The sequence below is a fragment of the Chiloscyllium plagiosum genome, unplaced genomic scaffold, assembly GCF_037043375.1.
Source record: "Chiloscyllium plagiosum isolate Xiang-an unplaced genomic scaffold, Cpla_swu_hap1 HiC_scaffold_49, whole genome shotgun sequence".
NCBI classification, from domain to species: Eukaryota; Metazoa; Chordata; class Chondrichthyes; order Orectolobiformes; family Hemiscylliidae; genus Chiloscyllium; species Chiloscyllium plagiosum.
Genome location: NW_028270187.1, coordinates 23,847,820 through 23,858,794, shown reverse-complemented (window position 1 = coordinate 23,858,794; position 10,975 = coordinate 23,847,820). Strand labels below are relative to the sequence as shown.

Genomic DNA, 10,975 nt, shown 5'->3' with positions numbered 1-10,975 from the left:
GAATTAGTTGTTTCTCACTCTGACTTACATTCCATCTGTGTAGTTAAAGTGGATTATTAACAGGTCTGTAACAAGTGTCTTGTGCAGTTAATGTTCTCTGCTCAGATACACCCTGGGTCAGAGACAGAGTAAAGCTCACTCATTGCAGGATTCCACCAAGTACCTTATCCATCCTAAATCCCTCTGTGACAAAATCTGACAATGTCCATTTAAGTCAAGGGTAGGGCACGAGTTTTGAACTTGGTGTTTTTGATTCCCCCGATTGGACATTCTTACAAAATTCATGTCAGTTTTAAACTGCCAAATTGCACCAATTGGAAATGTAAATTTAAGACACTTTAAAATTAAATTTGATTGGAACATACCAATCGTAAAGAGTGCAGAACAGTTTGAATGTAACCTTTGTTTCTGGGGAACTGCCAGGGATCTTGCGCCAGCGCATGAGTTTTCAGAATGTAGCTTCACTTTCACACCAAAGAGAATCAACAGATAAGTTGTTGTGGAGCAGAGGGGAGGGGAACGATGAATGGTCTGTCCTCTTGCTCCCTGTCCAGAGTTTTCATGGTAGATGTCCTCTGTAATGTAACCCAGTTGCGAACAGGAACAGTCAGCTTCTTGCTTACTGTCCAAAGATTTTCACATTTCAATGCAAAACAATACCTTTGAAACAAGTTAGACACGCTTGGCTCTGTTAACAAATGATTAACATTGATTCCCATAATCCAAAACTGGTGTTTGCATCGTCCCAGTTTGAACTCCATAGTTTTGTCTCAGTTTTCTGGAGCACATGGGATCAATTCTGGTATTCGAATACCTGATATCATTTTGTTTCACATACAGAACACAAGTAGACATTTTCTAATAAACATATTCAGAAATGTTATCTCTGGGGCAGTGGGGATTTGAACTCATGCCTTTTCTCTCAGAGACAGAAGTTCTATCACTGCAACAGAAGAGTTGCTCATAAAACGCTTATCTCTGCACGACGATGGGAAATGTTTCCTGTAACACCAAGGTCAAATCTAATTATGGGCAATGCATTAAAATTAGAACAATAAATTAGAATAATAAAAATTGCAATCTGGTATACGAACAGATGCAGAGAGATGATCGCAAATACACACGTAATGAGACATATTTATGTGCACACTCAAATGTGCATATAGATAAGATGTCACACACGCATACTCGCACAGAGCCACACATGCAAGTGGTACTTGAACACTCACCTAAGCTCATACAGAAACTCACATACACCAAAAGAAAATCATTTGCACAAATGAACAGGAGAACACACAGAGAACCATGAGAAACATCGATACACGGTAACACACAAATGGGCATGAATATATATACATTCATACAGCACAATGCGTACAGGCATACACACATGAACACACAGATACAAATTCCGAAAAATGTCCTCCCACATGTCAACTCACACAGGCACGTAAGTGCACAGAGATAAACATTAATATCATTATTTTCCCATTTTCAGAATCACAAACATACGATGTCAGAGGCAGCTTAATTAGTTATTTTTTAAACCACATTGATCAGCATGTATACAATATCACACGCAGACACAAATTCAGAGTCTCACATGCAGACACACAAGTGCATAGATGAACAAATAGAGGAGTGTTTATTCAATAAGGGTAATGGGCACAAGGATCAGCAAGTATCCACAAACAATAGCACAAACAAGCTTATCAGGAGATAGTTTGGGAAAGATTGCCACACAAGCAATCATCATCATATAAATACAAACATCCATCAAAACATAACATTGCATGCTAACATTTATTAAGCATAAACATGAAAATAACCCAGTGTAGGTAGGATCTGAAACAGACACATAAGCACACATTTTAGATAGCACTAATGAAAAGTGAACACTCACAAAGACATTACAAGATAAGCATAGGCAGCAACGAAATTGCATATTAGCATGATGATGCTTACACACTGGGAAAAGACCAAAATTTAGGTGCACAAACACATGAGCACACCAGTAGTAAAGGAACAGAAATATGTTTATTCATGCACAGACTCCAACATGGGCTAGAGTGAAGTAAGAGACTCTTATAACCACATACACAAACATTAAAGGGAAAACAAACACACCAAGCAGTAGATCAAATAAATTAAGGGACACACGTACTAAAACTTATTCCTAAATATACAGATCCTACAAACTAAAATGTGAAGCAATGTCCTGACTGTGAAGTCACTTATATTCATGATTTGCCAAGCAATTGGTCACCAATATAAAAGATGAGAATCACATTTGAACTTTTATTCAGTGATGGCTACAATTTTCAACTAAAGTGCTGTCACAGCCTATATTTATAATACAATGATATAATTAAAATCATCATTCGTAATAAGCATTCCTTAAATAATAATATCCTTAAATAATAGATGAAAAGAAAAATAATTTAAAACGTTCTGACATGGACAATGAAGAAAGAACATGTGTAGTTGGTATTTGTAATTTCTTGCTGAGTCAATAATGCACTAATAGATACAGATAAGAGTCACACTTGAGAAATACCTGACTGCTTTATGAAGATGTGATGGTCTCCAATTACATGACTTGGATGCAGATAGATTGATCTGGATCAATACACAATCTAAATGCGCTCTCTCGGCTTTATATTCATAGATTCAATAGATCACACTTGGATTGAAGACTATGAGGATGATAACAGCAACATCTGGACAACTGCTTCCACGTTCATCACCTTGTTCTTCCTGAGTATTTTCTACAGCGCTGCCGTCAGTCTGGAGAATGTGAGAATAATCACATCTTTCTCATGCCAAGCAGCCCAATATGTTTTGTGAAATCTCTAAGTGTGCCATTGAATAAACATTAAATCTGAAAGTCCCTGAGCATAAATATCTGCGTCATTGCTTTCTCTCTCTTTTTCCAGATTAAGTGAATGAGTTGTGGACCCCTTTGATTTTCCTGATCTGCTTATCAAGGTCTCTGAATTCCCAATCTGTCCTGTTGCTGACTCTAACAGTGAGATGACTTCAGTTTATCAGCCTGTAACTGAGACAATTATTGATGGATTTTCCTTTTTACTTTGATATCTTTGAGATGGTTGTGGTTGGAAGAATTTGTAGCTTCCCAGTTGTTTGAAGCCCATTTGTTTTGTTTTTATTTGTTCCTTACTCAGAATGGTTGCCTACCCTTTCTGATGAGCCTTTGTATTCCCTTTCTTGTGACTGTTACTGATGTACAGAAAATTTCCAGCTCACAGCGCATGTGTTCTCGTCTCAATGTGGCATCCAGCCATTATATTCACTTCTGTTAGCTTTTACATCAATCTTTTGGAGAAAGATGTTTTATGAAATAGTTAATAAACCTCGAATGAATATGCACTAACCTTGAGTTTGCTTAATTCTTTCTTCAAGGCCAGTCAGTAATAATACATTTTCCCACATTCTACTCCTTTCCCAGCCAAATACTTTCACTTGTTCTGTTTGGTTGTGTTTCATCCAGTCATTTAGTTTAATGCTGCGCTACCATGCAGCCCACTAATGTAAATACATCTTTCACACGATATGCCTGATGGAACACTCCAGAGGCAGAATGATTAGAGAACATTTCCGCTTATGCACCAAGGGTCACGGCCTCGGGTCAACTCATGATAATTTTATAGGCTCCACCAGAAGCCGAAAAAAGGCAGACAACGGAGTTTGAAAGTTTACTCTGCACTGTCTAACCTAAAAGTACTCCCAATGTCAGGGCAGCCTGGGTTAGTAATGCAGAAATCGCCACCTAAAGCGCCCGACGAAACATTCATCAGCCAAAAATGTCAACGTTCTGTTAGGTATTCAGACAACAACACTTGCACAATCCAAGGGCGGATTCTCAGAACTGGAGTTTTTCTCACACATAAATCTCATGGACAACAATTCCTGGGATCTACTTGACACACCACACCTGTCAGATCCCAGGGAATGAGACTGAGATCCGTCTGATACAGACATATTACTGAACAGCAAACCTCAAAAATAATAAATCAGAGGTGGCTGTGATCAGGCAAGGCACAGCTCATGAGTACTTGAAATATTAGGCCATTGAGATCCATATAACGCAAGACGGAATTGAGAACCAATCATAGCAACTGTTCACAGAGTCTGGAAACTATCAGCAGAGGAGAACATTCTCAATTTCTCAGAGTTGGTGAGGTGTATCATCCCGGGAATAGTGTTGTGAATCAGTCACGCACCCAATCTCATAAATTTGCATTTCTTTTCAAAAACTTGGCACCTGAAGCTAGATGCAACATTCCAGGTGAGACAAGAGACTGTTTTATTTCAGTTTAACATAATTGCTTTGTGTTTGTTCTCTACAGCGTAGGGTGATGAAGCTGGGTTTATTTGCTCTTCTGTCCATGTTTCATGGTACATTTCCTGATTTGTGCACATACACGCGGATGAACCTCTGCTCCTTCACCCCTTTGGGTTTACACCCTTACTATTGTATGTTCCCCTGAGTTCATCACAAAACAAAGAAGCACGTGACACCTCCCTGAGACTGAGATCTATCTGACACACCGATATTAATGAATAACAATCCTCAACAATTATAAATCACAGGTTGATTTCGATCAGGGAAGGCAGAGATTAGAAGTTCTGGAAACCCTGCTGCTGTCCATGTCCTTTCCCACAACCCCTCTGTCACGCTTTGAAGCTCTTAGCTGTTCTTCCAATATCCTAACATTTTATTTTAAATTGCTATTAATATTTTTCTGTAATTTAGCATTATAGACCAAAGCACAGGTTGAACCAACAAGGACTCCAAACACTGAACTCTGAGAACGTACATAATAAGGCAATCTACATTCTGAAACGGCAAACACCCGTTAACAAATGGTTAACAAGTACAAAACAGCGGCCGAGATTAACTTGAACTCATCAAAATAAAAGGAAAGTACTCTGGAGGTATAGCGGTGTAGGCAAACCTGGGCAGACAGAATGGAGTTCGTTCTTTTAAAATTCTTGTTTCTATCCAGAATTTTCCTTCCACACAATGTAACCTTTTATTTCCCATCACCCAAGTCACCCATTGTATCTTTATTTTCAGCTACTAACCATCACCAGTAAGTTGAATAATTTATGTTCAAAGCCCCTTCCATCATCAAAGGTACGGCAGAAGTAGGAGGAGCTAGAAGGAGATTGGAATCAATTTTTCTTGTGGTGAAACATTGCTACTGTTCTAACACAAGGCATTTCTGAGGGATGGTCTAGTGAAGCTATGTGGATGGAACTCAGGAATAAGAAAAGCATGATTACTTTGATGCGATTGTAATAGTCCCCCCTCAGAGTGAAATTGAGTAGCAAATATGTCGAAAGATCTTATTTATATGTAAGAATAATAGGATTGTAGTAATAGCAAATTTTAACCTTCCAAACATAAAGTGGGACAGCCATGGTCTTAAGAGCTTGGATGGTGAGGAATTTGGAAAGTGCTAAAGTCAATTTTCTTCATTAATATGCAGATGTAACTATCACAGAAGGAGCAAACCTGACCTACTCTTCTGATATAAGGCAGGGCAAGTGACTGAATGGTTAGTAGGGGAGCTTTTTGGGGCCGGGGTCATAATTCGATTAGTTGTAAAATATTTATGGAAAGGATTGGCATTATATATAAGTTAAAGTTCTTAATTGGACGAGGGCAAATTTTGATAGTATGAGACAAAAATTTTCAAGGGTTGATTGGAGTAGACTGTTTGCAGCTCAAGGGACGGCCGGCAAGAGTGAAGCTTTCAGAAGTGAGATAACGAGAGTTCGGAGGCATGATGTTCCGTTAGTGTGAAGATAAGGCTGGTAAGACGAGGGAACACTGGAGGAATAAAGGTATTGAGGCTCTGGTTCAGATTAAGAATGAATCGTATATTCGATATAGAGAAATGGGATCAAGTGAATCCCGAAGAGTACAAGAGGTGCAGGGACATTGTAAAGAGGGAAATGAGGAGGGCAAGAAAGGAAAATGAGATAATGTTAAAGATAATCCAAAGAGATTCGACTCGTACATTAAGAGCAAAGGGGGAGATCTTACAGTCATAGAGATGTACAACTTGGAAACAGATCTTTCAGTCTCACTCGCCCATGCTGACCAGATATCCTAAACTAATCTAGTCCCATTTGCTGGTACTGGGCCCATATCCCTCTGAACCCTCCTATTCGTCTACACACTCAGATTCCTTTTAAATGTTGAAATTGCACCAGCCTCCACTGCTTCCTGTGACAGTTCATTCCATACACACTATCCTCTGCATGAAAAAGTTACTCCTTAGGTACTTTCAACTTTTTCCCCTCTCACTCTAAACCTATACTCACGAGTATAGGTTTAGACGAGACTCCACCCACCCCAGGGAAAAATACCTTGTCTATTCACTGTATCCATGCCTCTGATGATTTTATAAACCCTTATAAAGTCACCCTCAGCCTCCAACGCTCCAGGGAAATCAGCCCCAGCTCATTCAGCCTCTCGCTATATAACTCTACATGGCTGTGAATATGTATAAGCCTGGAGGGATGGTTTCATAAATCATGTTACATTTTATATAAACGCTGTTTTTTTTTTATTATCGTTTAGTTTAAAATGGAGGATGGGTGCCTTTTCAATTTCATATCAGTAGCACAGAACGACCTGGGGAAATAAACTGCAACAAAAAAGAAATGGACAAAAATGATTGCACGACGGATAATCTCACCATATCATTCGTGTAAAAAATAATTCCCTGCTTTGACCTTGAAGTTAATAGAGTCTATGAATTAGTCCTGTGTGTGTAATAATTTTCATCTATCTGTCATTCTACATTTAGTTGTTATAGTTACCGTGTGGATTACTGCACCTCTCTAAAAATTCAAAACAAAATAAAGTAAAACTGCAAACTAATATTGCATCTAATTACGAAAAAAAAATTAGCAATTCAATGACACCAAATTGGAAAGGAATGCTGAAATGTAGCCAATTCTGAGGACTACAAGAAGTTGCAAGAGATCATTAATTAATTTACGGTATGTTCAAATAATTAGCAAATGAAGAACCATACAGATAAACGAAATGTGTTAGATCTTGGTAGGAATAATATGCAGGTCATTTATTCAAAGATGCACGTCTAAGTGAGGGAGACAAACAAAGGGATTTCAGCCAATTACATCAGTCACTAACAATTTCACCACAGGTTCCAAAGGCCATAAAACTGCAAACAAGGCTCTAAGCTTTATCTCTAAAGGGATAGATTTGAAAGTAGGGTCACTATAGAAATTTGGTTGACTATAATTAAGAGTATTGCCTGCAGTTCGAGTTGACATATTATAGAATGTATGAGAGAGAGTGAAGAGAAGATTTATAAGAATGCTACACAAGTTTCTGGCTGTGTATATCAAGGAAGAATTGTTGTGCTGTTCACTTCTCTCTTGAAAAGAAGGATGACAGTTCTAAAATTATGAAAGATTTTGAAAAGAGAAGGTACAGAGAAAACATTTCAGTATGGTGTAGAACATAACAAGAGGTTGTCAATATAAGACGGTACCTCAAGAAATCCAAGTGGGAATTCAGAAGAGACCTCTTCACTGAAAGAATGATGAGAATGGGGAATATGTGACCAGACGGAATAGTTGAAATCAATAGTTGAGATGTATTTCAAGGAAACTAGGCAAGCACTTGGAAGGGATGGGAATCGAGAATTACAATGGGCGATTTAGATGAGAAAAGATGTGAAACACCTTGAGTGGAACATAAGCGCTGGCATGAACTGATTGTGCCAAATGGTCTGTATTTCCTCTGTAATCCTATGTAGAAAATCACCATTATATGAAACAAAAAGTGTATTAAGAACATCGAGAAGAATTATAAAGTTTCTCACAAAAAAGTCTCAAATATTCAGCATTGAATATAAATGATTTTATCACATGGCCACACTTCACTATTTGCTTGCTAGCACTGAAACAGCAGTAATCACAGTACTCTTACTAGGAGTAGGAGTAACCCAGTGTCCATGCACCAATTGGGGGATCTTAATGACTTATTAATGGTCTCAGTAGGACCTGCCAACCTGGTCCTGGGAATGTTGTGAACACTCTAGCCCTCACAGCTTCTTTCACTCACTTACTCTGATTTCCAGTTCCCGTAATGATCGCCACCATGGACAGGAGACTGTTCCAGTATGCAGATGGGATACCCTGTTATGAGCCATAAGGTACTTCATTAGGAGGGACATCCTGCAGGCGTGTCTCTAGGATGCAGGAGGAGGTCTCCCACACAATGGAGGACCCACCTACTGCTAACAAACTGCCGGCATTGGCGGGAACAGACTCTACATTGACCACCTGAGTGGCCATCCTTTCCCTAATTTGGGATCAATAAAATACTACGGAGGTGGAAATATGAGAGCCACTGAAACTCCTTCCTTCCCTTATTATTATCCACCTAATGACCTGCAGCCTGTCCCTAGAGGGCTCATAGAACCCAATCCCATTCCAATATTCAAAAACATGACGAGCTGGCAAACTGGTCAAAATTGATAAAGCTTAACACAAACAGTCTTGTCCTGAGTGTTAAATTCTAAAGTGTAAATTGAGATGAGTTCCATAAAAATGGCAGAAGTACCGAAACAACCACTTCCATCCATCAGAAACACATTTCTATGAAGGGAACGGGTGGTCCGCTATTTGGAATGGAGCAGTGCATTTGAAACGTTAATGTGGAGCAGCAATGTTATATGATGGATGTGTGCACAGTTTGAAGCTGTTTGCTGATTCAGTTTTGCTAAAGCTTTGGCAGATACATTCCAATTAGAATCAATTAAATCTGCCAAAGTGGACATTAAATACTCACATTTATGAGATGCTTTAACATAGAACATAGAAAAGTACAGCACAGAACAGGCCCTTTGGCCAAGGTTTAATCCTAATGTAAAATATAATAACAACCTACACACCCCTCAACTCACTGCTAAACATGTGCATGTCCAGCAGTCGCTTAAAAGTCCCTAATGACTCTGCTTCCACCACCACCACTGGCAATGCGTTCCATGCATTCACAACTCTCTACGGAAAGAACCTACCTCTGACGTCTCCTCTATACCTTTCTACTAATATCTTAAAAATATGACCCCTTGTACCAGTCAATCCTGCCCTGGGGAAAAGTGTCTAGCTATTGACTTTATCTACTCCTCTCATTATCTTGTATACCTCAATCAGGTCTCCTCTTTTCCTCCTTCTCTCCAGAGAGAAACTTCTGAGCTTATTCAGCCTTCCTTCATAAGGCAAGCCCTCCAGTCCAGGCAGAATCCTGGTAAACCTTCTATGCATGCTCTCCAAAGCCTCTACATCTTTCTTATAGTGGGGCGACCAGAACTGGACACAATATTCCAAGTGTGGTCTCACCAGGGACTTGTAGAGCTGTCGCAAACCCTCACGGCTCTCAAACTCGATCCCCCTGTTAATGAAAGCCAAAACACCAAATGCTTTCTTAACAACCCATCCATTTGGTGGTAACTTTGAGGGATATATGTACTGCACACCCAAATCCCTCTGTCACTCCACAAGAATCCTGTCTTTAGCCTTATATTTATTCGAGTTCGACCTTCCAAACTAGAAAAGGATGCACCAAATGACAAACAGGAGAAGTTTATTGGCATGTATCAGAAGAGTTAGGACCAAGACCAAAAACATGAATTCGGCTTTTAAGCAAGCTTTCAAAGAGGGAATCAGTACCAGATGGCATCTGAGGAAGTTTATCAGTAAAGTACAGCTAATTAAGGGGGCTTGGCCATACTCATGGACAAAAAGATATGAAGCAATCAGAGAACCAAAGAACAGATTGTGTATATAAGGGGTACAAGAGACAGCGTGGATCAAGGCTTTGAAGAATTTAGAGATCGACATAAGTTTAAACTCAATACATTAGATAATAATGAGCCTGTGAAGATCTCAGTCCTTTCTCTATGATCACAAGTTTAAGTTTATCAGTCTTGTCCAGGCCAGCAGTAAATGGGATTTTTATTTGCACTGTGCACATCTCCTGCTTTCACAAGATATCTTAGTTTTGTAAATGCAATAGAATGCATTTTGCACCATTTCAGCAATTCATTAAATAGAAATTGACCGAAGTAAACAACTTTCAAAAGCTGTCTTTCAACAACCAGACTGATACAATATACAAAGAGGATCTTCATGAACAAAGTGGGCTTGTCAGGGGGTTAAATCATTTCAAATTCAAAAACTAGATTCTATTTTAATCATATCAGCTGGATGTTGGATACTCCATTAACAAAAGTTTCCCAAATTCAAACAATTGTTTGCAAATACAGAAATATTTTGACATAAAGGGAAACAACATTTTAAACTGAACAAGAAAAGAGTTCTGATGCTTTGGAAAGTGCACAATAATTGATCGAGATGTTCCCAATGGAAAAATGGCCTGGTCAGATGGTGATGGACGTTGACAACTGAACTCTGTTATGTTTTCAATTGGCAGGTTGCCTGAGTGGTCACGGTAATGTCATGCCAAATGAGGCAGAGAATGGCCATCACCAATTTAGTCGAATCACAACAAGCATTGGCAGTTAACTGCCAACCATCACCTGGTCCACTCTCCATGCCTTTATCAATCAGCACTCATTACCCAGACAGATTAAATGCTTTCTCCCTTTCCATTGGAACTCGTGAGAGTGTCCTGCTAAGTACAATATTAAAGACTAAAATTAAAAAAACTTTATTTTCATCAATACTCACATTTCCATGTTGTACCAGCTGGCAGAGGTGAAACTTAACTATAATGTAACAGGCCTACAATAAACTGGTAAAGTTCTGCACTGGTCTCAGAGGAAAACCAGCAACAATGTCCTTGTGGAGACATTACTTTGCCTTTGATACTATACAACAACAATTTCAAAGCCATTGAGGAACAGAAATAAATAGAAACAGAATAAATAAATGCACATAC

General features: G+C 39.0%; 1 long non-coding RNA gene across 2 annotated transcripts in view; it reads right to left on the bottom strand.

Annotated features, from left to right (window-relative positions):
- LOC148135658 (uncharacterized) overlaps nt 1–10,975 on the bottom strand; it is an 830,866-nt gene that overhangs the window by 258,891 nt on the left and 561,000 nt on the right. The gene's annotated exons all lie outside the window — the stretch shown is intronic.